Here is a 27,214-nt window from a genome sequence, read left to right as displayed (position 1 = left end):
ATTCTCTGTGCTCTATCCTGCCCCGTTTTTCTGACGGATGCCTTTCTGTTAATACCTTCAGTCCAACTTCATCCAAGCACATCCAGCAATACTTTAAAATTTTGCTGAATTCAGGGGTAGGCGTTTGGCACAGAGATTTAAGTCACTGTTTGGGATTTGCATATTCCATATTGCGGTGCCTGGTTCAAGTCCCAGGTATTTTGCTTGAGATCCAACATTCCTTTAGTGCATATCCTAGGAGGCCGTAGGTGGTGACTTGAATACTGGGTCCCTGCCACCCATGATGGAGTTTCCAGGCTACTGGCTTCAGCCTGTCCCAACCCTGGCTGCTCTGTTGCAGGCATTTGGGAAATGAACCAACGGCGCTTTATCTCTCTCTCTCTCTCTCTCTCTCTCTCTCTCTCTCTCTCTTTTTCTCTCTCCTTTCAAATAGAGTAAAAATAAATGCATAAATAATTTTAAGAATAACTTGCTTAGTTCAATGTTGAACTAAGCAACTATATGTGTAGGTATTTAACATGAAGGAGTGCTTACTTCCTCATACACCATGCCCTTCTATTTCTGCAGGTTACTATAATCATGTATACCAATTATAAATATGTATGTGTATATATATATATCAATGACAAGTATGTAGAAAATAATTTGTTTTAAAATTTTTATTTCCTTGTCTTTGAAAGGCAGAGAGAGAAAAATCTTTATTCTGCTGGTTCTCTCCCCAGATGCTTTGAACAGCCAGAGCTGAGACAGCTGAATGAAGTCTGGAGCCAGGAACTCAATCCAGCTCTCTGTGGCAGGGATCCAAGCACTGGAGCCATCGCCTGCTGTCTTCTGGAGTGCACGTTATAGAAAGCTGGATGGGAAGCAGAGGAGGCAGGACTTGAACCAGGCACTCTGATAGGGGATGCCGGCATCCTAAGCGGTAACTTAACTACTAGACCAAATTTCTACCCCAGAAAGTAAGTTCTTGAACCACTCCTCAAAGCAAGGTTTCCTTATACTTCTTTATTCTAGGAGCCTCCAGTTGCTTACAGAACACTTACTTACAAATGTTTAGGAAAAAAATCACATTTTGTGACATGCTAACTCAAGCCAATCCCTGAGCAGCCTTGTCAAGATGAACAGGAGTACTGATTTCTCTTGCTATCACTCATCCATTCACTCCTTAAACAGACATTTATTAAGCATTCATTTTGTACGAGGCACAATGGTAAATGACCAGTGAGATGTTCCTGAGGTCACAGTTTCTGTTCTGGGAGAGACAGACAAAACAAAACGAACAATAACAACAAAAACCGAAAGGACAAAGTACTAGAATGATTCCGGATTACGACACTGACAGCAGGATATAGCACCGTGGTTGAGACTAAAAACTGGTCTGCTGGGGTCAGATCCGAGTTTACCACCTGCTAGCTGTGGGTGCTACAGACGCCTCTCCCTCAGAAAGGCATCTGGCATGGCAGCTAAGATGCCACGTGGCATGCCTGCATCTCCTACTGGATTGCCCGGGATGAGTCCAGGCTCCGCTTCTGATTCTAGCTTCCTACTCATGTGCACCCTGAGAGGCAGGGCTCCTGCCACCCACGTGGGACACCTGGACTGAGTTTCCAGCTCCAGGCTGCAGCATGGCCTAATCCTGCTGTTGCAGGTGCTTGGAGAATAAGGTGCAAGATCCTTTCTCTCTCTCTCTCTCTCTCTCTCTCTCTCTCTCCCTCCCTCCCTTCCCTCTCCCTCTCCCTCTCCCTCTCCCTCTCCCTCTCCCTCTCCTTCCCTCCCTCTCTCCTTCCCTCCCACTCTCTCCATCCCTCTCTGCCTTTAAAGTAAGTAAAACAAATAAATAAAAAAATTTTAAAGGGGATAATCATTTAATCTAATAAAATGACAGTGAAGAGAATATCATGTGGCTCATAATAAGTAGTACACGTGTTTTTAAAAAGTGCTGGAGTAAAAGCAAGGGCAAGGTGAAGGTAAGAATGATCAATGGAAGGCTGGCGCCGCGGCTCACTAGGCTAATCCTCCGCCTAGCGGCGCCGGCACACCGGGTTCTAGTCCCGGTCGGGGCGCCGGATTCTGTCCTGGTTGCCCCTCTTCCAGGCCAGCCCTCTGCTGTGGCCAGGGAGTGCAGTGGAGGATGGCCCAGGTGCTTGGGCCCTGCACCCCATGGGAGACCAGGAAAAGCACCTGGCTCCTGGCTCCTGCCATCGGATCAGCGCGGTGCGCCGGCCGCAGCGCGCCGGCCGCGGCGGCCATTGGAGGGTGAACCAACGGCAAAAGGAAGACCTTTCTCTCTGTCTCTCTCTCTCACTGTCCACTCTGCCTGTCAAAAAAAAAAAAAAAAAAAGAATGATCAATGGAGAGTTCTCTGAAGAAAGGTTTTTCCTGTTAGCTACAAGCAGAGGGAGCAACCTGCGTAAAACCCCAAGGCAAAAAAGACCTTGGAGAGTACAAAGGATGAAAGCCAGACCAGCTGAGAATTCATTAGCACCAGGGAGCCGGCCCAAGGCCCCACAGAGACAGGCTGCCCAGGGGAGAGCATGGGCCTGGTACCCCCTTGCATGTCAGAATAAGGACTTGGGATTCTAAGGGCAGGGGGCCTCTGATTATTCTTTAGTTAGGAAAGGAAATAATTTCATTTTTAAAAGTTTTTCTCCTTTTTAAGATTTTTTATTTACTTGAAAGATGGAGTTACAGAGACAAGTAGAGACAGAGAGATGGGAGTTCGATCCACTGGTTTATTCCCCACATGGCCACAATGGCCAGAGCTGGGACAATCCAAAGCCTGGAGCCAGGAGTGTCTTTCAGGTCTCCCACATAGGTGCAGGGCTAAGCACTTGGGCCATCTTCTACTGTTTCCCAGGCCATAGCAGAGAGCTGGATTGAAGCGGAGCAGCCAGAACTTGCATCTGCGTCCACATGGGATGCCGGCACTGCCCACTGGGGCTTTAACCTGCTGCACCACCGCCTCAGCCCTCATTTTTATTTTAAGAAAATCACAACTGCAGCCAGCTCTGTGATGCAGTAGGTTGGGCTACCACCTGAGATGCCACATCCCATCTGAGCCCCAGTTCAGTTTCCAGCTACTCCTCTTCTGATCCAGCTCCCTGCTAATGTGCCTGACAAAGCAGTGGAAGATGACCCAAGCACTTGAAGCACTTGGGTGACTACCACCCATGAGAGAGACCCAGATGGAGTTCAAGGCTCTTGGCTTCAGCCTGGCCCAGCCCTGGTTGAAGCCATTTGAGCAATCAACCAGGAGATGGAAGATCTCTCTTTCTCTCTGTAACTCTTTCATATAAATAATAAAAAAAATTTAAAGATTTTATTTATTTATTTGAGAGGTAGAGTTACAGACAGAGAGGGAGAGACAGAGAAAGGTCTTCCACCCACTGGCTCACTCCCTAAATGGCTGCAGTGGCTGGGGTTCAGCTGATCCGAAGCCATGAGCAGGGAGCCAGGAACTTCTTCCTGGTCGCCCACTCAGGTGCAGGGGTCCAAGAACTTGGGCCATCTTCCATGGCTTTCCCAGTGCATAAGCAGTCAGCTGGATTGGAAGAGGAGCAACCTGGACTGGATAGGCACACACATGGGATGCTAGCACCACAGGTGGAGGCTTAGCCTACCGTGCCACAGTTCTGACCACAATAACTAAATCTTTTTAAAAATGTTTTTAATAGAACTACTGCATTCAAGAAAAAATGTTGGCGGTATCCAAAGATAGAAGTGAAGTTGCCTCTGGGAGCTGCTGTGATTGTCAAGGAAGAAACAGGGTGGCCTGGGCTGAGCTAATGGCGGGAACAGCAGGGGCTCGAGATGGAGGGGAAGACAGAACTGCAGGACCTGGCCGAAGACTGGATGTGGCATAGGCAGGAGAAAAGCAGTCAAGAACAAGATTTAATTTCCCGACATGGCATTTGGGAAAACAGTTTATCATTTAGTTCGATGAAGAGGATGGGAGGCGGCCAGTTTCCAAGACACTGAGGATTCTGTTTTGGACATACAAGGTTTGGAGACATCTGAATAGAAATGTTAAGCAGACGACTTGATGTGAGGCCAGAAGTAAGCTGAGACGTCTTGGGAGGTATAGCGATTTCCCTCTGGAAATCATTAGCACTTGAGGGTATTTCAATCCCTGGAAATGGATGGGGTTCTTAAGGAGGGATATAAATAGACGAGAGGAGGGGACAGGGACTGTGCCCTAGGGTACCCCTAGGAAAGGCTGGGTTGCAAAGGAAAAACTAGCAAAGAAACTGAGAGGCACCAGTCAGCAGTGGGAGGAAAATCTGGAGCAAGGAAGCATTTGAAAGGGAACCAAAGAGGGAGCCTTTGGGGAGTGAGGGAATAAGCCCCAGGTCAGAGCCACCCAGAGATCAAGGCCAAGTGGGACACCCTGCAGCTGGCAACAAGGAGGTGGGCGCCAATGACAAGAGTAGCTTGTGTAGAACAGAGAGGGCAACACCAAACTGTACTGCATTGAAGCTACATTTAAGTTCAAGAAGTGCAGAGACAGTGCCATGTCCCCTGAAAGCACCCAGGGGAGACTATGCAATGAGAAGGTGGGGTGCTCTGCTGATAGGAAATGCTCACACTCTGAGACCTGCAGGTGCATCCTCAAGGGAGACACATGGTCAGCGCCTTCTGGGGAAGGACTTGGTCTCCAGGCTGCCCGGGTGCGAGCCCTGGGAGCTGCTGCCGCAGTCCCCAGCTGTGCATCACCCCTAGAGGTTACTGCTGCCCTCTCCCTGGGGCATTTCCTGAGCCCTGTGTGCCACGCTTCCTGGTGCTTGTTCAGGGAGCTCTCCCAGCTCTGCCACCTCAGCTGACATTTGTCTCCCCTCTTGGTAAGATGCTCGTCAATCAAAGCAGAAGCGTTTTGTACAGGAGGCCAGCGGAGCCAGTAGCTGCTCTCTGCCCCGATGAGCGGCCTCTAGCAGTCTCTGTGTTTGTAGGGGTTGCTTCTTAGCCACGGGGCAGCCCTGCCCCCACCCCTCTAGAAAGGCACTGTATTCTTCAGGTACTCCATTTAAGTTGGGGTTGTATTTTTCCACCTGTTTTTATTTTTAAAGATTTTTTTTTTTTTTGGAATGCCGGGGAAGAAGGAGACACAGAGAGATTTTTTTATCTGCTGCTTCAGTCCCCAAATGTCTGTAATAACCAGATCTGGACCAGATGGAAGCTAGGAGCCAGAGACTCTGTTCTGGTCTCCCAAATGGTTAGCAGGGGGTCAAGCACTTGGGCTGCCATCCACTGCCTTCTCAGGAGCATCAGCAGGGAGCTGGATCAGAAGTGGAGCAGTCAGGACTGGAATGGGCACTCTGATACGGGACACCAGTGTCATAAACACCACCACCCCCTCATCTCTCTGTTAATTAGTTTATTCATTTATTCCATCTTATTTGAAAAGCAGAGAGAGAGAGAGAGAGATGTTTTATCCAATAAGTCACTCCCCAAATGCTTCCAAAACCAGGGTTGGACCAGGCTAAACCCCAGGTCTCCCACGTGGGTGAAAGGGACCAAACTACTTGAGCCATCACTTGCTACCTGTTGGGGTCTGCACACATGGGAAGCAGGAATTGGAACGGAGCCAGTATTTGTGCCCAGGCTTCCTGATATGGGATGCAGGTGTCCCAAACAGCATCTTAACTGCTGGACCAAATACTTGCTCCTCCCAGCTGCTTTTGCTTTTGCTTTGTTAATGGTGATGCCTTCAGAATTCTTCATGTTTCTATTTTTGTCATCAGTGTTTACTTACCCAGGGAACACTCGCATACCATTACTTCTTTTTTCAATATTAAACCATCCTCTATTTATTTTCAATAAATACCAGAAGCATTTGCACCACACTCAGTATACAGGCTAATCTCACTCTTTCCTTAAAAGAAGATGAAAAAGTGTTGACTACTGAGTGTTATTTCTTCAGGACTTGTCCACTGACCAGCCTTGGTTTTCTTGATCTGAGGCAATGTTCTGAGACATCTGTTTCGGAACACCAGTTCTTCTTCCCCAGAAATCTTATTTCGGCAACAACTTCAGTGATCAAACTGTGCTAGCAGCTAAAGTGAGAAACATATCCAAGGCCTTATAAGGTGCTATGGCTCAAGGATTATACGGATTGTTTCAAATAAATTTTGGTCACTAGCTGAATCAGAAGCCCAGCTGAAGAGTGAAAATCTAAATTTCTAAAGACACTCTAAGCCACGTGGCTGTGTGCTTTTTCCCAGAGGCTCAAGTGTGAGAATAAAAGGGTGGGGAGTGGCACCAGTCCAGAAGCAGAGTGTGCAGGAGGGCAGGAGCCCAGAAAATTGAGGTATGGAAAAGGAAGCAGCTGATGAATTAAATCTTGGAGTAGGGCACATGGCTAGAGTCTCCACCTAGATGCCCCTTCCTCTTCCATAGGGTTAGAACCCCCAGCATCTTGGTGTGCACATGCTCATGTCATAAACGAGCATGCATTTAAACTGTAAGTTAATCAACTGGCCACGTGGCTGTGACCTGGCTAGTTGGATTTTGCAGAAGTAGTGTGGGGGCACCCAGCATGTGTCCTTGGTATGAGGAGGTATGCCCCTCTCTCCTCCTTCTCCCCACCAACTGGGATGCAGCCAGAGCATCCAAAGCTCCAAGTGTCGTCCTAGCCCATGAAATAATTTTGACAATGACAGGCAAGCAGACTGAGAAGCAAGACACAAGGGTCCTGGGTCCCTGACCACTGCTGGCAGGACTAGGTGGGTGAGGTCCCACTTTAACATCCACATGTGGTAGCTTTTTAAACTCTTTTTTAAAAATATTCATTTATTTTTATCCAAAAGGCAGAGAGAGTGTGAGAGAAGTCTCCCATCTGCTAGTTCATTTCCCAAATACCCGCAACAGCCAGGGCTTGGTCAGGCAAAAGCCAGGAGCCCAGAACTCAATCCAGGTCCCCCGTTTCAGTGGCCGGGACCCAAGTACTTGAGGCTTCACCTGCTGCTTCCCACAAAGGATCTTAGCAGGAAGCTGGAGCCAGAGAGGAGCCAGGACTCGAGCCCAGGCCCTCCAATATGGGATACAGGCATTGCAGTGTGTGCCAGACATCTGCCCCCACCACCCTCAGGCCCCCCCATGTCATGATGGAGCGATAGTTGTCAAAGATTTAGGGAATAAAAAACAAAGGTGATGATCTAAAGCTAGTAGGTGAGAAACTAGAAGTGCTTCTTGGATGTCAGTAGACTGTCCGTGGTGGAGACTTGAGATTTAAGGCACGTGGAAAGTTGTGTGGAAGCTGGAACAGCCCAAGAAGAGTCTGCAGGATGAAGAGAACGGAGGACTAAGCATAGATCCTGGGCAGCTCCCATATTTAAGGAGCAGATAGGATAAAGAGGTGGGGTCCCTGAAGCAGTCTAACTCCTTCCAGTACCGTGTGTGTGTGCAGGGGGCTATGTGCACATGCACACACCTGTTATAACAACCCCCAGCTCATCTAGCTCAGCCTCACCCCCCTCAACAGAAGGAGATAGGAGAGCTCACCACTTTGGCCACAGTGGTGTCCTGGGCACGGTGCCGAGGGTGCTTCTCCAGGGTAAGGAATGAGGGGTCCAGCAGAGGCTGCCAGTGGGGCAACCATCATTTCAGTGCAATGCAGGAAGGGGCAAGGCCCTGTCTATCGCTGTGAGAGGAAACTGGGGTGGACCCTGGGGGGACAGACGGGGAACGAGGACTCAGCCCCAAGCCTGGCCCAGGCACAGACATCTCCTCGTGGTGGGCTTTCCCTCTTCATGGTAACACCAGGAATCAGCCTGTGGGCGTCTGCAGGCCCCTCTCGAAAGCCTGCCTGCTGCCCCCCTCTGCCCGAGCCTGTTTCCCCACATGAGTACATGTGTACCCTCCAAAGGAACTGAATAAAAACAGAACCCGTGTTCTTCCTTCACCTCCATCTGATGGCCAGTCGTACCCAGGACCTAGCCAGTTGTCAACTCGGCACTCGCACCTCTTTCCGAGGTGTCCCAGCCACCCAGAAAATGCCTTTCCTCCTTCCACTGCTCCCATTTCTTTCAAGTGTGAAAAAGAAAAGAAGATTCTATACTAAGAAAAGAAAAACAGGGTGGGTGTTGTGGTGCAGTGGGTTAAGCTACCACTTGGGTGGTTCTCATCCCATATTAGATACCTCGGTTTGAGTCCCAACTCCTCTGCTTCTGATCCAGCTTCCTCCTAAAGCAGCCTGGAGGCCCCAGGTGACCACACAGCACAAGCACTTGGGTCTCTGCCGCCCAGACAGGAGACTCGGATGGAGTTTCTGGCTCCTGGCTTTGACCTGCCTGAGCCCGGGCTGGTGTGGGAATTTGGGAAATAAACAAATGGATGGAAGATAGTCTCTCTCTCCTTCCCCCCCTCTTTCTCTCCTTCCCTCTGCCTTTCAAATAAATAAAGGCAAATACATTTTTAAAAGAAAACTGAAGATTCTTCCTACATATAACAAGTTATTTAAAATTTGGTTTCATTCCATTTGAAAGTCAGTGAGACAGAGAGAAAAAAGCAGAGACAGACAGAAGGAAATCTTCCATCCTCTGGCTCACTCCCCAAATGCCCATTCCAACCATGGCCAAGAGCCTGCAACTCTATCTTGGTCTCCCACATGGATGGCAGGGGCCCAAGGATTTGAGCCTTAGCCGGCTGCCTTGCCGGATGCACATTGGCAGGAAGCTGAATCAGAGACCTGGAAGAGGCTCCTGGCTCCTGGCTTCCAATCAACGAAGCTCCAGCCATTGCAGCATCTTAGGGAAGGAAACAGCAGATGGAAGACCTCTCTCTCTCTCTGCCTTTGCCTCTCTGTCACTCTGCCTTTCAAATAAATAAATAAATACTTTTTTAAAAAGGTACCTATATCTCATACCCAAAAAATAAAAATAAAATAAAATAAATTTATGTCCGATCTTCCCACTGCTGTGGGAATGGAGAGGAATTCAAGGCAGAGCATAGATAAAGTAGAAGAATAGCAACAGGATATTTTAAAGAGATTAGAGTTAATAGTACACACTCAGAGGTGAGTGTGGGCAGCCCCACGAGGAGGATCACTGGTACCCCATATCAGTCACCCCCTTTATTGTAGGGGTGGCTCCCTAGTTGAACGTATGGGTGGGGTGCAGTTTGGACAGGGTTCAGCGTGAGCAATCATCCCATAGGAGGTCTTATGGTGTCCCCACATGGAGCTCAGCAGACATGGGCTCATCATGGCGTCTCGTGCATGATGGAGGACGCTCCGGTGCATCATGGGAAAGTGGGTGTGCTGACCTGGCAGGGAAGGGGACGGAGCTGCTAGCAGTGCAGGGCTGAGGCACAGAGACTGCTGGGAACCCTCAGCTGCATTGTCTGTCCCTGGCCCGTGTCACCGCCAAGCAGAGGTGCTCCCCTCCTGAGACACTGGTCTGCTCTGTCTCAGGGGTCCTGTGAGGTGTGCAGTTGTCAGACTTCCCTCCATCCGCAGTCCGCTGGAGGGCCTCAAACTGGGGCCCACTTTTAGCAACTGAATATGCCACCAGGTGTGTATCGTTGGCCTCCCGCCTGGCCCGTCTCATGCCTGTCCCCTGCAGAAGTCTTGGGAGGATCTTCCGTTTCACGGACGCTGCCTGGTACCTTCAGTCTGGTCTGGAAGGACCCAGTGGCCTCGGGGTCTGGCGCCTGGCTCTGAAGTGAGAGCCACTTCCTGCCTCTGTGCCCTGGGGCGAGTTCCTCCTCCCATCAGCGATTCAGGGAGCAACAGTGTCTGTATGGAGGAGTACTGATGAGGACTTACGGCAAAATACATGGGCAGACCTCTGGCTTGGGGCAGCTCATGGTTAAGCACTGAAAGAAATTTTAAAATAATTGAAAAGAAGCCGACGCTGTGGCTCAACAGGCTAATCCTCCTCCTAGCGGTGCCGGCACACTGGGTTCTAGTCCCGGTCGGGGCGCCGGATTCTGTCCCGGTTGCCCCTCTTCCAGGCCAGCTCTCTGCTGTGGCCAGGGAGTGCAGTGGAGGATGGCCCAAGTGCTTGGGCCCTGCACCCCATGGGAGACCAGGAGAAGCACCTGGCTCCTGGCTCCTGCCTTCGGATCAGCATGGTGCGCCGGCCGCAGCACACCAGCTTCGGCGGCCATTGGAGGGTGAACCAACGGCAAAGGAAGACCTTTCTCTCTGTCTCTCTCTCTCTCACTGTCCACTCTGTCTGTCAAAAAAAAATTTTTTTTAATTAAAATTAAAATAATTGAAAAGAAACCATTGTAGGGGCCAGCACTGTGGCCTGTGGTGTAGTGGGTTAAGCTGCCGTCTGCAGCGCTGGCATTCCATGTGGGTGTACATTCGAGTCCCAGCTACTTCAGTTCTGGTCCAGCTCCCTGCTAATGAGCCTGGGAAAGCAGCGGAAGATGGCCCAAGTGTTTGGGCCCCTGCACCCACATGGAAGACCTGAAAGAAGCTCCTGGCTCCTGGCTTTGGCCTGGCATAGAACCAGGCCAGTGCTAGGCTACATTCATGAGGGTACTAAGACATCAAACAGTGTCACATGGCCTCAGACGTAACTCACTTAAAGGGCGGCTAGTCTCTGGGTGATTGATTCTGGGTTCAAGCTTTTGGTGTTCAATTTGGCAAACAGATTTTACCTGTAAAAGCTGGGGCTAGCCCAGGCCAAAGTCAGGAACCTGGAACTCAAGAAGAGTCTCCGGTGTGGGTGGCAGAGATCCAAGTACTTGAGCCATCACAGGCCATTAGCAGGGAGCTGGACTGGAAGTGGAGCAGCCGGGACTCGAACCATCACCTGCATGGGATGCTGGTGACACAGGCAGGACTTTCCCCACTATGCTATGGAACCAGCCCCTGGAGAGAGTTTGCAGTGCTAAACGCTGTTGGTTCAGTCTCATTTTATCATGTGTATTTCTTCTCTTGCAGTTTCCCATTGGGGTCTCTGTGTCTTCCTTTCATCTATTAAAAAGGTCAGGGGGGGTCTGTTGTTATCTCTGGTGGTCTGTGGGGAGGAAGCTGGGGCACAGAGCCCAGGAGGAGTCAGTCACGGAGGAAGCAGAGGTGACCAAGGACACACTCACAGTGAGCAGGCTGCAGGTGGGTCCTGCCGAGGGAGCTGCCAGCTCACTTCCTGAGAACGGAGCCATCACCCTAAAGCAAACACACGCCACACAGTCCCTGGAACACTGCCGTGCTCTGTCTCTCTTCTTGTCCTTTTAAAACACGCCCAGTTCCAGGAACACAGCTACTCCTTGTGTTTTGTTCTTGAGCTTCAAATAAAATTCCTTGAATTACCAAGTGATTTTCATATCCTAATAAAACACTTCTCTGTTGCAAAGACTGTGGGCAGAAGAGTATTTTTGCAGCCATAGAAACCCAGCCGATGCCATGGCTAACTAACCACCTTACCCGGATGACTTTTGGTAAACCAAGTCAAACCAATGGGTTTGCTATAATCGCTTCCATTTTTTTTTTTTTTTTTTTTGACAGGCAGAGTGGACAGTGAGAGAGAGAGACAGAGAGAAAGGTCTTCCTTTGCCGTTGGTTCACCCTCCAATGGCCGCCACGGCCGGCGCGCTGCGGCCGGCGCACCGCGCTGATCCGGTGGCAGGAGCCAGGAGCCAGGTGCTTTTCCTGGTCTCCCATGGGGTGCAGGGCCCAAGCACCTGGGCTATCCTCCACTGCACTCCCTGGCCACAGCAGAGAGCTGGCCTGGAAGAGGGGCAACCGGGACAGACTCCGGCGCCCCGACCGGGCCTAGAACCCGGTGTGCCGGCACCGCTAGGCGGAGGATTAGCCTAGTGAGCCACGGCGCCGGCCATCACTTCCATTTTAAAAGCTCCCTTATAGCTGGGGGAGGGAATTTAAATGCTTTGGCACTGCTTTATACATACAAATCAACCTCCTAGCTTCTCTCTCTCTTTTTTTACAAAAAAAATTATTTATATTTTATTTTTATGTGTTTATTTGAAAGAGTTAGAGAGAGAGAGAGAGAGAGAGAGAGAATCTTCCATCTACTGGTTTACTTGCCCAAATGGCTGCGATGGCCAAGGCTGGGCCAGGCTGAAGCTAGGAGTCCAGAACTACTTCCAGGTTTCCCATCTGGATGCAGGGGCACAAGCACTTGGGCCCTCTGCTGCTGCTTTCCCAAACACATTAGCAGGGAGCTGGATCAGAAGTGGATCAGCTGGGACTCGAACTGGCACCCATATGGGATGCTGGCATTGCGGGCAGGAGCTTAAACCTATACCACAATGCTACCCCTTTAGCTTCTCTTGGAATTCTTTGGAATTTTTGCTTTTTCTGTGTTTTAAGTACAAAGCACATTCCATCACCATTCTCTAGTTTCTCTTCTAGTTTCTGCTAATGAGGTCCCCACACACACTTGCCCATTTTCATGAGGGTACCAGGACAGCAAACAGAGCCAAACAGCTGCAGACATAACTAAAGGGCAGCTACTCTTTGGGAGATGGATGCTGGGTTCAAGCTTTTGGTATTCAAAGCTTTATTCCTTTGTCCTTTTCTCAAAAATTTGAGCAGAGACAGAGAGACCCAGAGAGCTTCCATCCACTTGTTCATTCCCCAAATCCCAAATGCCTGCCAAAGCTGGTGCTGGGCCAGGCCAAAGCCAGGAACCTGGAACTCAAGCTGTGTCTCCATTGTGGAGGGCAAGGACCCACGTACTAGAGCCAAGCACAGGCTGCCTGCCAGGGCCTGCATTAGTTAAGAAGCTGTGATCAGGGCCCAGCTGGAATCTGCTCCCAGGTTCTCTGATACGGATGCAGGCATTCCACACAGTATCTTTACGGCTGTGCCAAACACCCATCCTCAACATTTAAAAAAAAAAAAAAGACTTTGCTCCTAGAGTGAAAAACATGCAAAAATTGTGGAGTGGGAAATGGGGACACAGCCATAGGATGGCCTCTGTATTACAAAATAAAGCCCTGCATTTCCTTATTTCTCACAATCAGAAAAAAAAATGACTTGGATGCTACTCTGTACCAGGCCCTATTCTAAGATTTTACATATGTCATTTAATTTAACCCTTACAATAGGGAGACTGAGGATAATAAGACGATATTGCTATTTTACAGATGAGAAAACAAAGGCTTAGGGAGGTTATGCACCGAGCTCAAGGCCTTAGGGCTAGTAAGTGATGTTCATCAACTTGTGTTAGAACTTCTCTCCTCTGCCACTTCCTCAAAGAATAACCAAGAATCACAAGTCATGTTGTCTACCAAAATGCTGAGTAAACAAGAGGTCACGAGACTTGAATTCATGTCTCGAGTGGCCTTGATAAAGTCGCAAACCCGCTGGGCTTCAGTTTTGTTCTATGTTAGATAATAATAATAATGGTATCTGTTTAATAACAATATGGACATTTGGCACAGTAAAGCTACCCCTTGGGAACCCACATCCCTTACCAGAGTGCTTGGCTTTGAGTCCTGGCTCCAGTTCCAATGCTAGCTTCCTGCCAATGCTCACACTGGGAGGTAGCAGGTGATGGCACAAGTAGTTAGGTCCCTACCACATATGTGGGGACCTGGATTGAGTTCCGGGCTCCTGGCTGCAGCCTGGCCCAGTCCTGGCAATTGCAAGCACTTGGAGAGTGAACCAGTGGATGGAAGGATCTCTCCATCTGTTTCTGTCCCTCTTTCTCTATCTTTCAAATGAAGTTAAAATAAATAAAATTTAAAAGAAAAATAATACTTGTATAACTCTACAGGTTAGTCATAAAAATCAACTGAGATGAACAAGATGACAGATCTTTGTTAGGTGGAAAGTTTTGAGCAACTCCAGTGACTTTTTTTAAAAAGATTTATTTGTGTATATATCTATTTTAAAAGCAGAGAGAGAGAGAGAGAGAGAGAGAGAGAGAGAGAGTGTGACAGGCAGATCTTCCATCCACTGGTTCATTCCCCAAATGCCTTCAACAGCCAGAGCTGGTGGATACCAAAGCCAGGAACCAGGAACTCCATCTGGGTCTCCCACAAGGGTGGCAGGGACCCAAATATTTGGGCCATCACCGGCTGCCTCCCAGGCTATACGTTAGCAAGACACTGGATTGAAAGCAGAGCAGCCGGGACTCAAACCAGCACTCCCATGTGAGGTGCGGGGTGCCACAAAGCGGCAGCTTAACCCACTGTGCCACACACCAGCCTCCTGCGATGACTTTGGATATCTGTGCTGGTGGGAGGTGCCAGGGTGGTTTCACAGAAAGGGCAATGCCGGAACCACACTTAGGAGGGTGTACGTGGTCCGCGTAATCACAGATAACATCTGCTGGGCAATTACTGTGTCCCAGGCTCCTTCGATGCCTACGATGACTCGATGACGTCATTCAGGTAGGCCCTGGCCAGCCTGCTTGTGTCAAGGCCTATTAACCTGGTCCCACAAGGCTGCTCCTGCTGTCATCCACTGATCACAGCCCAAAGAGAGGGGATGGGGGTTGAAACAACAGCTGCACAGACTTTGAAGGTAACAACCCAAGCTCTCAAAATGAGTGGACCTACAGGAACTCAAGACCCACAAGGCCGGCGCCACGGCTCACTAGGCTAATCCTCCGCCCTGCGGCGCCAGCACACCACATTCTAGTCCCAGTCGGGGCGCCGGATTCTGTCCCGGTTGCCCCTCTTCCAGGCCAGCTCTCTGCTGTGACCAGGGAGTGCAGAGGAGGATGGCCTGAGTACTTGGGCCCTGCACCCCATGGGAGACCAGGAAAAGCACCTGGCTCCTGGCTCCTGCCATCGGATCAGCGCCGGCTGCAGCGTGCCAGCCGCGGTGGCCATTGGAGGGTGAACCAACGGCAAAGGAAGACCTTTCTCTCTCTCTCTCTCACTGACCACTCTGCCTGTCAAAAAACAAACAAACAAAAAAAGACCCACAAATGGTATGACAGGAACAGTTCCTCTTGGTCAGTGGCCACATCCTGAGAGGGGACAGGCAGGAACAGAACTGGCCTGACAACTCAATCAGCCAATTCCCATTGCACAGGAGATTCAGGAGGTTTTTCTTACCTGACTGCACACTTATTCAGGCTTTGTCCTCAGTTTGACCAGGAGCTCAGCAGAGACCTGAATAAAAAAGACCAGGAATCTGGATTATCTCCAAACGACTCCCAACCTGCACATCCACAAATCAGGAGTGAATTTTAAGGTTCAAGGCACTCAGAAGGAGCCCCACGAAGGAAACACTACTGGTGACGGCTTCTTCATGTCTCCAAACATCACTGCTGAAGCAATTGGTACAAGTGAACAGCGCAGAGGACAAGTGCAGCAAATGCCGCCCACGTGGAAGTGGTGATACAGAACACAAGAACACACCCAAACCTGGCTGGAGTTGCCACAGACCCCCAAAACCGAAACCGGGTCCGCTCGCCCAACGCACAGCAAGCCAATCGCTGACACCAAGGTTGTGGGAGAAGGTGTTTATCACAGAGCACAGAACTAGGAGCCAGGCAGCTGTTGTTTAATTCCTGGGCTCCCTGAGGGATTGTGAGATTGAAGTTTGTGTTGAGAGCTGCATGTTCAGTGCGTGCCCAGGTTCCTGGTTGGTCAGCGATGCTCATGGCCTTCCTTTGAACCGTCCCTGCCACCCTTGAGGGAGACCCAGATGGAGTTCCTGGTTCCTGGCTTTGGTCTCCACCAGCTCCGGCTGTTGAAGGCATTTGGGGAATGAACCAGTGGATGGAAGATCTGCCTGTCACTATCTCTCCTCTCTCTCTACTTTTAAAATAGATACACAAATAAATCTTTTTTAAAAAATCACTGGAGTTGCTCAAAACTTTCCACCTAACAAAGATCTGTCATCTTGTTCATCTCAGTTGATTTTTATGACTAACCTGTGGAGTTATGGTGACGGCACAGTGGGCTTCCTTTAGCCTGGGGGCTGCACACAGGTGGTGCTTACTTTATGCTGTGGGCCTGGGGTTCCTGGAAAAGAAACTCCTCAGGACAAGAGCAACATCAAGGTGGTCTTCCCCATTCCCCCTATCCCCGCCCAGCCCCCACTATTGTAGGCAAATCAAGAGTAAACCAGCAGATGGGAGTTGTCTGTCTATCTCTGCCTCTCTGCCTTTCAAATAAAATAAATTTTTAAAAGATTTTATTTATTTATTTGAGAGGTAGAGTTACAGACAGTGAGAGGAAGAGACAGAGAGAAAGGTCTTCCTTCAATTGGTTCACTCCCCAGATGGCTGCAACGGCCGGAGCTGCACCGATCCGAAGCCAGGAGCCAAGTACTTCTTCCCACTCTCCCATGTGGATGCAGGGGCCCAAGCACTTGGGCCATCCTCCACTGCCCTCCCAGGCCACAGCAGATGGAAAGAGGGGCAGCTAGGACTAGAACCGGTGCCCATATGGGATGCTGGCACCGCAGGAGGAGGATTAACCTACTGTGCCATGGAGTCAGCCCCTAAATAAAATTTTAATTAAGAATACTTTTTAAGGCTTTTTACTTAAGATAAAATTACTCAGTATTCCAAAACATTCCATATTGGGGGGATACCATTCCCTGAGCCCCAAGACCACCAAACCATGTCTACTGCTGTTTCCTTCACAATCCTGGGTCCATATCTTAGTTGGCTCTCTTGGATGGATTCTGACAGACGAATGCTGCAGATGCAAACCACAACTTGTGGAATACACCTGAGACTGCAGGGATTCACTCCCCCTGTGTCTCCATTGAGCTCACCAGGGCATGACGTGGGTTCCTATGGTTCATTCATCTGGGGGAATAGAGATTACCATCTTTGAAACCTGTGCAAAATACGATGACTTTGAGTGGGGGGGAGGGGAGAGAGAGAGAGCGATTGAGGGAGAGAGAGAGGGAATGATTAAGAGAGAAAGAGAAACAGACTCCATGAAGAGTGGTCATGGAAATGACCTCAAACCAAGCCTACTGTGCGAAATTAAACTATGGCTACTATTTGGCCTAAGGAAAACTTACAGCTGAGGGCGAATGGGAAGGAGGCATTGGATAAACCCTGAATCATTCCACTAACAGCATATAATAAAAAATACGTTCCAGCTTTGAAAGGGAAGGCAAAAAGAATAATAAAATGGGCACTCAAGCATCCCATGGAGAACACTGAGTTGTTTTCTACCTTATCCTCATAGGAGTGCAAATGAGTGTGAAAACGGGAAACGTGTCAGTGTGTCTCTGCTCCATATATGGCAATAAGAGGGTGTAAGTCTGTATGACTGAGTGTGCAAAGCCACTGCAGAGGCTGTGGCCCGGCACATGCGTGATGCACGCGGCATGTACATGACTCAGTGACCTCTAAGAAACTCCCCCAGCCCTGCAGAAGACTGGCTGGCAGCCTTGGCCTGTAAGAACTTTGCTTTGTTTTAAAGACTTTATTTTTGTCTTTAAATATTTTCTTATTTGAGAGACAGAGAGACACAGGCAGTCAGAGAGCTCCCATCCACTGGTTTACCTCCCAAATGCCTGGGGCCAGGAATTCAAGTCAGGTCTCCCCTGTGGGTGGCAGGAACCCATCTACTTGAAGCCATCATCTGCTGCCTCCTAGGGTACTCATTAGCAGGAAGCTGGTATCAAGAGCACAGCCAGGCCGTGGCTCACTAGGCTAATCCTCCGCCTAGCTGCGCCGGCACACCGGGTTCTAGTCCCGGTCAGGGCACCAGATTCTGTCCCGGTTGCCCCTCTTCCAGGCCAGCTCTCTGCTGTGGCCAGGGAGTGCAGTGGAGGATGGCCCAAATCCTTGGGCCCTGCACCCCATGGGAGACCAGGAGAAGCACCTGGCTCCTGGCTCCTGCCATCAGATCAGCGCGGTGTGCCGGCCGCAGTGCACCGGCCGCGGCGGCCATTGGAGGGTGAACCAATGGCAAAGGAAGACCTTTCTCTCTGTCTCTCTCTCACTGTCCACTCTGCCTGTCAAAAAAAAAAAAAAAAAAAAAAAAAAAAAAAAAAAAAAAGGCACAGCCAGGGCTGGAACCAAGCCCCCCAATATGAAATGTGGAGATCCCAACACAGGTGTTAACCACTAGGCCAAATCACCTCCCTGGAGACTTTGTCAGTTAACACTATTAGATGAGAAATGAGCTCTTGGTGGTAAAAAATTGGTGGTGGTCCAGACAGGGAACTGGGTAAAGTATCTGTGCCCCCCTTGCAGAACAGGGTATAAAGATCTAGGGTGCTCTGGGCCTGCTCCCCAAGCGAGGGCACCAAACCGCGAGGCTCAGCCTCCTGTTCCCAGCCACAGATCCAGCAGATTCTGTTGTCTGAGGATAGCAGTGAACCACAGCCTGCCCCCAGGATGCTGACCCTCTGCCTGCGAATGAGCCTCTCGCGAAGGAACTGCACTAACAGGTCAGGGACTGGCCCAGGATAGGCCGCAGGAACTGTTGTGTGTTTGGTTGTGGACAAGTGCATGCCCAATAAATATCGGTGCAAGGTGGCCTAATTTTGTCAGAAACTCGTTCATTACAATCTGGCAGTGGGGGTTAGAAGTAGCTACTCCAGTCTAGCTCTCACTAAGGGCATTTGCTGAGCCCTGTCCAAAAAGTCCAAATCAAGATAGGTCAGTTATGTAACCAAAGTAGGTCAGTTAACAATTGTGCCCAATATTCATTTCATTTCATTCCTCTTCCTGTGTGTAAAAGTCGTGTTTTGCTGGGGCTGATGACTCCAGGCTCAATATTCATTTCTTTCCTTTTCCTGTGTGACTGTCCCAGAAAAGGACTCTTCATCAAGTCTTTGAGAGGAACCTGCAAACAGTGTCTCTCTTCCCACCTGCTTTCCAGGCCAACTGAGAAACAATTCCAAGGAATAAGGCAAACAGAAAAGCCTCTAATACTACTTTTATTACTGACACAGTGCAGTTTGGAGGGTGAAATTCCATAGAAAGGCCACTTGGTGGTGTTAACTCCCTATCCTCCAATCTATACATCCAAACAGCGTAGCCCTGGGCAAGCTGGGGCCGCAGGACAATGAGACACCCGTGGCATCCTAGCAATGACAGATGGGAAGAGGGGGAAGGAGAAACAGACCAAAGTCTCCATGTTTGGGACCCTAGGTAATTTAGGTTCACCTAGACAAGACGGGAGGTCCAAGGGCTGTCACCCAACAGGCAGCATACCCAATCAGAGAATGTAAGGATGAAACTCCTGACACTAAGCAAGAGCCATGTCGATGAATGTGCCACATGGTTCCACAGTGAGATTATCATCCTTTGGGGTCCTTAAGCCACAGTCAGGCAAAAGGCAGGAATCAGCAGGTCTCTGGGGCCTCCCTGGAGGTGCTCCATCAGTCATCCACAGCCACACCTGCTAGGCAAGGGATAAAGGAGGACCAGCAAGCGCCTGTGAGTCTGGAGCCACTTCCTGGTCGTGCCATGGCACTCAAGGCACAGAGTCCAGCTGCCCATGGCCCGCCAGGCAGCCAGCTCTGCACACGCTGGTAAAGGAATTCACCCTCGGCTCCTACTCCTACCTCTCCCCTGATGCCAACACAGCCCCAGGAACGTGACACCGAAGTCATCATCCTCACTCTGCAGACGCTGAAATGCAAGACTCGCCTTAAACGCCAAGCCCCAGGTTTGAAAGCCGGTGTGACTGTGCTCAGCTTAAGCTTTAAACCTTTCCAGAACTCAGTGTTCACCTCTAGAGATCACGGAAGAAAAAAGCAAGAAAAAAAAGAAGACGACTCTTGCTTCAGATGCATATAAAAGAAATTGTAGTTTATGTGAACTTTCTTCTCAGAAAAGGGGCCAGATTCATAGTTTTTTTCACTGTTGGGTTATTAAAGTATGATATAAATATGGCTCAGTTGTTGTCTGTTTCAGCAAAATAGATTCAAGGTTTATGGAATGAAATGACTCATCCCTGTGGCTTCTGTCCACGTCAAGGCAAAGCTGGGATATTACAGTCATCACAGGAGCTTCGATGAGCACCTACATTCTACGCAGAAAACCACAGCCAACTGCCTAGTGTTTTTCATATTTCGTTAATATGAAAATGCTTCAAAATGTTCCTGGAAAATGGGGTTTAAAGGCAAGTTTATTTTGGTTCAAAAAAATATTGAAATCCATACACACAAGCAGTATTCTAAACGTTCATGAAAAGTGTGTCTTATGAAAAATGTACGTGGGGCCAGTGCTGTGGTGTAGCAGGTGAAGCCACTGCCTGCAGTGCCAGCAGCCCATATGGGTGTCAGTTCAATTCCTGGCTGCTCCTCTTCTGATCCAGCTCTCTGCTATGGCCTGGGAAGGCAGTAGAAGATGGCCCAAGGCTTTGGGCCCCTACACCTGTGTGGGAGACCCAGAGGAAGTTCCTGGCTCCTGGCTTCAGATCGGCGCAGCTCTGGCCATTGCAGCCAACTGGGGAGTGAACCAGCGGATGGAAGACCTCTCACTCTCTCTGCCTCTCCTCTCTCTGTGTAACTCTTTCAGATAAATAGATAAATAAATAAACCTTTAAGAACACTCAGAACCCTGTAGCCTCTGAACCTGGCAGCTGGGAAAGGCCCAGCAGCAAGCACCACGGCTCTGTATACTCCGTGATCTGTGTCACAACTCAATGTGTCTGTTAAACTGCATGAAAGCGGCCACAGCTTATGCTTCAGCAAGTGGAACAGCTGGGCACTGATAAAACCCAACACATGGAGACTGACTTTTCCATTTCTTATCATTTTTTACTTGTCACAAAATATCAGTCTTCTTTTTGAAGTAGCACCTTGACAGTAGGGACTCCATTTTGGAGCACTTGAGACTCCATTCTGGGAAAGCACCCCCCACCGTGAGACTCTGGTCTGAAACTATGATCTCAAATAGTCGGACAATAGCAGTGCACTACATCACCCTTGGCAGAGCACAGAAACCCCCTAGCATGATCGCTCAAGCTTGAAAGTAGAAAGGTTGCACCTGGGTTAATGATAAAGATGTGATTTGTCTATGTCTTACATTTAACTAAAACTAATAATTGGATTAATGTCAAGACCATAATTGATAATTGTTAAGATTGTAACTGGTATTGTCAAGATTATAATGGATATTAATTTCACTTAGGTCTTAGGTTATCTTGACCCCAGTAACTATGTACTCTCTTTTGATCTTAGCAACCACGTATTCCCCCTCCCGATTTTGCGGTTTTTGCCTTTATAAACCTTGTGGCTTTGGGCCTCGGGGTCGGGAGTTCTTTGGGGCAGGAGCCCACTCTCGGCCGCCGGCAATAAAGGACTTTAAAACTTTTTCAGTGTGTGGCGCTCCTCTGTCAGCACTCGCTCAGCACAACATTTTGATCATTATTTTTTGGCCATTAAAAAACGTGAAAACTAAGGATGGGCATTTGACGCCGTGCTGCGGTCAATGCCTGGGCGCTCACACCCCATGTCAGGACGCTGGCTGAGGTCCCCCTGCACTTCTGGGCTCAGCTTCCTGCTGGCGTGCATCCTGGGGGCAGCAGGTGATGACTCCGTCCCTGGGTCCCTGCCTCCACACTGGAGGACCAGGTTGAACCTGACCTCGGCCTGACCCGCCCCTGGCTATTGCAGGCATACTGGGAAGCAACCTGCAAAATGCAAGATCTCTCTCTTTCTCTTTCAAATAAAATGAAATTAAATAAATAAAATGTTTAAAGGTACAAAACTGCTTTTGGTTCATGGACTTTACAGAGATAGGCATTGGCCTGATGTGGTCATTTTCTGATCCCTGCTCTAAGCTAAAGCAGCTCTCATCTATCCCGCAAGTCTTGTGATCCAGCCTTCTAAGACTAATTTTCCTCCCAATGACCTGCTTTCTCTTCCCCCCTCATCTTTAACTGTTAGTTATTACACGTTGCTTTCATTTAAGCAAATCCCCTGTGCAGGAACCTAGGAAAAATTAGGGAAATGACTGTTCTCCCAGCAGGTGGGAATAGGGGGGTTCATTCATGCAGTGAGTGAAAGTGCACCTGGGTCAGGCGGTAGGCCTGGTGCTGACGACAGGATTCAGGCCCTGGCTCTCCAACAACAGCACTGACCTCTTAGGAAAGACCCCATCAAGGCATTTCATCCACCAGATATCCTCAAAGTACTGAGAAGCATGAGGGTGCTGAGAAAACTTCCTGGAAAATGGAATTAAAAGAGAGGCTTATTTTGGTGGAAAACACCTTACAATCCATGTATATGTGGAGTTTTCAAAAAGCTCATAGAAATCCCCTGTCCCCATCGATTGGTAAATACCTAAAACCTTGCGTCTTGCACTGTTCTGTGCAGGGTAAACCTTGCTGCAGCTCTGCCCAGACCACCTGCTGCCTGGACCTGGGGCCACACAAGGAAGCTGCCATGATAGACTCCTCTGTTCTTATGTGGAGCTGTCTTATGAATTTTCAGTCTTGGGATTCCTGCTCAGACAGCATAAAATTCCTATCTCACAAGACGAGGTCAATACTAAAAGCGTGGTTCGGGTTAAAGGAACTCCCACAGTCCACTTCCTGAACACCAGGCACTTCTGCAGACAGCCAGTTCCTCTTCTGGGACAACCGTGAACAACGACTGGTGTGGACAACCCCAGCGCAGCCACCCGAATGACTATGTCCAGCAAATGGCATGGGATCTGCAACCTCTGTGGATTTGAGACTGTGGACGTGTTGTGCTATAGTGTGGTGACAGCTTCTCCGCACAGTTGCCACCCTTCTCGGAGACACGCTGTCAAAGGGAGACCGGCGGCTTATCTGAGCAGAGCAGTGCTGAATGCAAAGAGGGGCCTCGCTCTAGGGCATCGGCTTCCTGGCAGCAGCAGGAAGCCTTCAGGCTGCCTCTGGGTGTCCCCCAGCACTGAAAGGACATCCCGTGCTGTCACCGTCCTGAGGAGTGGGGCGGACAACTGCCTAGAACCCTTCAGGAAAAGCCGTGTCCCTGTCACTTGTCAGTGCCCTTGACAGCCTACAGGACAGCCTGTCAGCTTGGCTCATGCTACTGAACTACCAAACACTGCCTTTAGAAGGGGAAACCAATGTAAGGTTTAACACAGAAAAAAAAAAAAAAAAGAAATTTACAGGCTTTTTCTTAAGGTGTAAAAATGTGCTCATTCCTAAGGTGCTGGGTGTGAGTGCGTGGGAGGCAGCCCCGCCTTCCAGCTCAGCCAGACCTCCCAGGGCCAGGTGGGCGTGCCCTTATCCAGATCCCATGTGAGCGCCCAGCAGCGCAGAAGGCACCTCCCATGGGCTGGTTTTTCCACCCACTTGCGTGGATGCAGATGCTTCCCTTGACCATGTTACTCCAGAGGCAAATTTCACATGGGCTTTTTATTTGTTTTGTTTTTTTAAAAATAACCAAGTATCCAACTTCTCTAAAGTAGATCACCACAGTATTTAAAAACAATACAAGCAGTATGTGGGGGCTGGCATTGGGCGCTGCGTCCCGTATCAGAGTGCCAGGTTCAAGTCCTGGCCCCTCCTCTTCCCATACAGCTTCCTGCTAGTGCACACCCTGGGAGGCAACAAGTACTTGGGTCCCTGCCACCCACATGGGTGCTCTCTGTCTCACTGCTTTCAAATAAAATGGAAATTTTTTTTTAAAAAAAGGACATGGATATTTCTGTAAGCTTATATAAAAGCTTAAGCCTAGGCCTGGCCATTACAGGCCTTTGTGGCATGAATCAGCAGACAGGAGCTCTGTCTGTCTCTCTCTCTGCCTCTCAAATAAATGTGAAAGCTCGGTCGCTGGCACTGCAGGAAATTCTGTAATCTCCCCTAAAACTTCTGATCCAGCTCCCTGCTAATGCACCTGGAAACACAGCAATGATGGCAAAGACCTTGGGTCCCTCCCACCCGTGTTGGGGACCTGGATGAGATTCTAGGCTCTTGACTTGGGCTCAGCCCAGCCCCAAGCCATTGCAGCCATTTGGGGAATCAACCAGCAGATGAAAGATCAATCTTTCTCTCTGCCCCTCTTTTTATGTAATTCTGCCTTTAAAATAAACAAACAAATCCTTCTAAATAAAATGTAATATTCATGTTGGAGCAGACTACAGAGCTGTGGAGAGACTACAGAGAGAGACTACAGAGCTTGTGTTGACAGCACAGGTGGGCAGGTGAACAAATACAGCGCAAACCTAGGGTGTGGCATTGAGAAATAAAATTCCAAGAGAGGGTTGGATCAGGAACGCATGGCTGTGAGCTCACAAGAAGCTAGAAAATAAGTCTAGAAATAAGACCAGGCTGATGTGCTAATGAGAGAAAATTACCTACAAGTCAGCAACGCCTGCTTTGGCAAGGAAACGAAAACCCAACTCCAGACCTAAAGACTAAGCAAGGATTCTTCTCCCCCATCAAGTGCAGAGGTGGGCTGGGGCAGGCTTGTGTCCAGCTGCCGATTGTGCCCCCAGGGAGGCAGCTCTCTTCCCGCTGGGCTGTGCTGGGCCTGCTGGCTTCTGTCCCCTGCCGTCACCTTTCAGTGGCAGTCGGGCTGCCCCCGGTGCTCCCACACGCTCCCCACCCACCCCGAGCCGGTAAGAAGGGAGAGGGAGCAAGAGCTTTGCCTTGGGTGCCTGTGCATGTTTTTCAGAAAGGAAATCCCTCCCGGTGAGCTCTGCTCCATCTCACTTGCCAGAAATGGGTCAAGCGTCCACTTCAGATAAACTATTAGCAGGGGGAAGGAAATCACTGGAACACAGTAATTCTTTCAAATACCGTGACAGAGGCTGGTACGGTGGTGTAGCAGGTAAAGCCGCTGCCTGCAGTGCCAGCATCCCATATAGGTGCTGGTTTGAGTCTCAGCTGCTCCACTTCCGATCCAGCTCTCTGCTATGGTCTGGGAAAGCAATAGAAGATGGCCCAAGTGCTTGGGACCCTGCACCCTTGTGGGAGACCCGGAAGAAGCTCCTGGCTCCTTGCTTCAGATCAGCCCAGCTCTGGCTGTTGTGGTCATCTGGGAGTGAACCAGCAGATGGAAGACCTCCCTCCCTCTCCCTCTCCCTCTCCCTCTCCGTCTCCGTCTCCGTCTCCATCTCCGTCTCCCTCTCCCTCTCCCTCTCCCTCTCCTTCTCCCTTTGCCTCTGCCTCTCTGTAACTCTGCCTTTCAAATAAAAATAAATGAATAAATATTTTAAAATACCATGACAGGTTAGTTGTGTGGACAGAGTGACAGAGCCAGGTTGTCTTTTGGCTGTTCATCCCTGGAGTCCTTGTGAAGAGGAGTTATTCTCACAAGCACATATATGTCTGGCCTTAGACCTGCTGGGAGCTGTCGTGACCCGGAAGAGAGCTAGAAGGAAACACACAAGTAAATGACCTGGGACTGAGAAAACATACTGGTAACAGAACCAATTCCCAAAGCGAGACAGGATCTTGATGTTGTAACCCCTACTTTTCTTATTTAAGAGGCAGAGAGACAGAAAACACCTCCCTACGTTGATTCACCTGCAAATGCTCACAAGCCCTAGGAGCAGCCAAGCTGAAGCCAGGAGCGGGAACTCCATCCAGTTCTCTCATGTGGGTGGTGGGGACCCAACTCCTTGAGCCATCACCTGCTGCCTCCCAGGGTGTGCATTAGCAGGAACTGGAACGCAGAGCGGAGCTACTCTCAAGTCAAGAAGGAGTCAAGTACAGGAAGGCGGGGACCGGGTTCTTTTGAACCTGAGACAGTGACTTGAACAGGGCCGACACAGACGATAGGTATAACAGCAAAGGGAAAGAAAGTGCTCTTCTTAGGAGAGTAGAAGCTGGCCAACAGATCAAAGCTCAGATGGAGACTGAGTCCTGAGGCCCCTAAGGCATCAGTGACTGTGTCCTGTACCTGGAGGGAAGGATGTTGGGTGAGGGGCCCTTATTGTGGTGCTGAGATCCTCTGACCTGCAGGCCATCTGGCTGTCATCCCCTCCATACGTACAGCATCTAAGTGAAGATGTTCTAAAGCTTGCAATTTATTGATAGCTTGTCAATCAAGTGATTTAGAGCAAGTGGGCTTTTAGAATTTTTAGAGTTTGCTCAGCTGCTGTCTTAGCTGTTAAAACGGTCCCTAAGCAAGGAGGTTTTTTGCAGTTTCTTTTTCTTTGTTTCCCAGTTAGCCCTTCTCTGTCTCCTGCCTCAAGGTCAAGGATAAGGGAGGGACCACAGGGATCAGGAGAAACAGACTGAGATCAGAAGAGACGTTTGGAATTCATGCTTCTCCGCTTCCCCAGTTAACCCTTAGCTGTCTCCTGCCCAGAGCCGGGTCTCCAACCCTGGCATTCCAATCTGGGATGCAGACATTTCAAGCAGCGTCTTGACCACTATGCCAAACACCTCCCTGCAGCGTCTTAAATTTTTGGAAATTTAAAGGAGTGTGTGTATGTGTATGTGTGTGTGTGTGTGTATGTAAGATAGAAAGAGTTGGAAAGGGGGATGTGACTGTGTTTGATCTAGACTGGAATCCATAGTGAAATTGATGATAATTGACCAGGACCTCAGTAGAAGAGTCCATGGGCACTGGCCAAACTTACTATGAAAATTGTGGTACCACTGTGGATTCAGGGACCGCGAGAAAGAACACAGGACCAAACTGGGACAGCAGGGAACCCAGCCAACTGCACCAGCAAGGAAGAGAAGGCTAAGAGCGCTGTGCAGGGAATGGGCTGGGACGACGGCAGGACCCACGTCCCAGCGGGCACTTAAGAGAAGTCCCTTTCAGGGGCAGGCAATGTGGTGCAAGGGGTTCAGCCACTGCTTTAGGAGCCTACATCCCAAGTCAGCCCACCCAGCTTCCAGTCCCAGCTCTGCTTCTGATCCAGTTTCCTGCTAAAGCACACACCTAGGAAGCAGCAGATGCGGGACCAAGTACTTGGGTCCCTGTGACCCAGGTAGCAGGCCCAGACTGACTTCAGGCTCCTGGCTTCAGCCTGGCCAAGCCCTAGCTTTTGCAGACACTTAGGGAGTGAGCCAGCAGACAGAAGTACTCTTTCCTAAGCCTTTCAAATAAATAAAAATCAATCAATCAACTTTAAAAATAAACACTCCCTTTCAATTAAATTGACCCAGAAACTGTGGAGTGAGCAGGCTGCCCGTCTTGACTTAAGCCTGGACTCGGGCAGGCAGACCCACTAATCAAGTTGGATTTATTTTTCTTTTATTTATTTTATAAAGATTTATTTTATTCATTTGAAAGACAGAGTTATAGACACACACACACACACACAGTGAGAGAGAGAACCTTCCATCTGGGGGTTCACTCCCCAGATGGCTGCAGCAGTCAGCACTGGGCCAGGCTGAAGCCAGGAGCCAGAGGCTTCATCTGGGTCTCCCACATGGGTGCAGGGCCTAAGCACTTAGGCCA

At 49.5% G+C, this 27,214-nt stretch overlaps 1 long non-coding RNA gene across 2 annotated transcripts in view; it reads right to left on the bottom strand.

Annotated features, from left to right (window-relative positions):
• Nucleotides 1-644: 644 nt before the first annotated feature.
• LOC138843903 (uncharacterized) overlaps nucleotides 645-27,214 on the bottom strand; it is a 71,007-nt gene continuing 44,437 nt past the window's right edge. The window contains exons 3-4 of one of the 2 annotated variants that reach the window (XR_016213093.1): nucleotides 14,983-15,039; nucleotides 645-853 (exon numbers count right to left, since the gene is read on the bottom strand). This is a non-coding gene — a long non-coding RNA (uncharacterized LOC138843903). Of the gene's footprint in view, nucleotides 854-7,144; nucleotides 7,274-14,982; nucleotides 15,040-27,214 lie in introns of those variants that run through there. The other variant, XR_016213094.1, reaches the window with a different exon arrangement.

Source organism: Oryctolagus cuniculus, chromosome 9 (genome assembly GCF_051225735.1).
Source record: "Oryctolagus cuniculus isolate XC-2025 breed Fujian yellow rabbit chromosome 9, ASM5122573v1, whole genome shotgun sequence".
Lineage (NCBI taxonomy): Eukaryota > Metazoa > Chordata > Mammalia > Lagomorpha > Leporidae > Oryctolagus > Oryctolagus cuniculus.
This window is presented reverse-complemented; position numbering and strand designations above follow the sequence as displayed.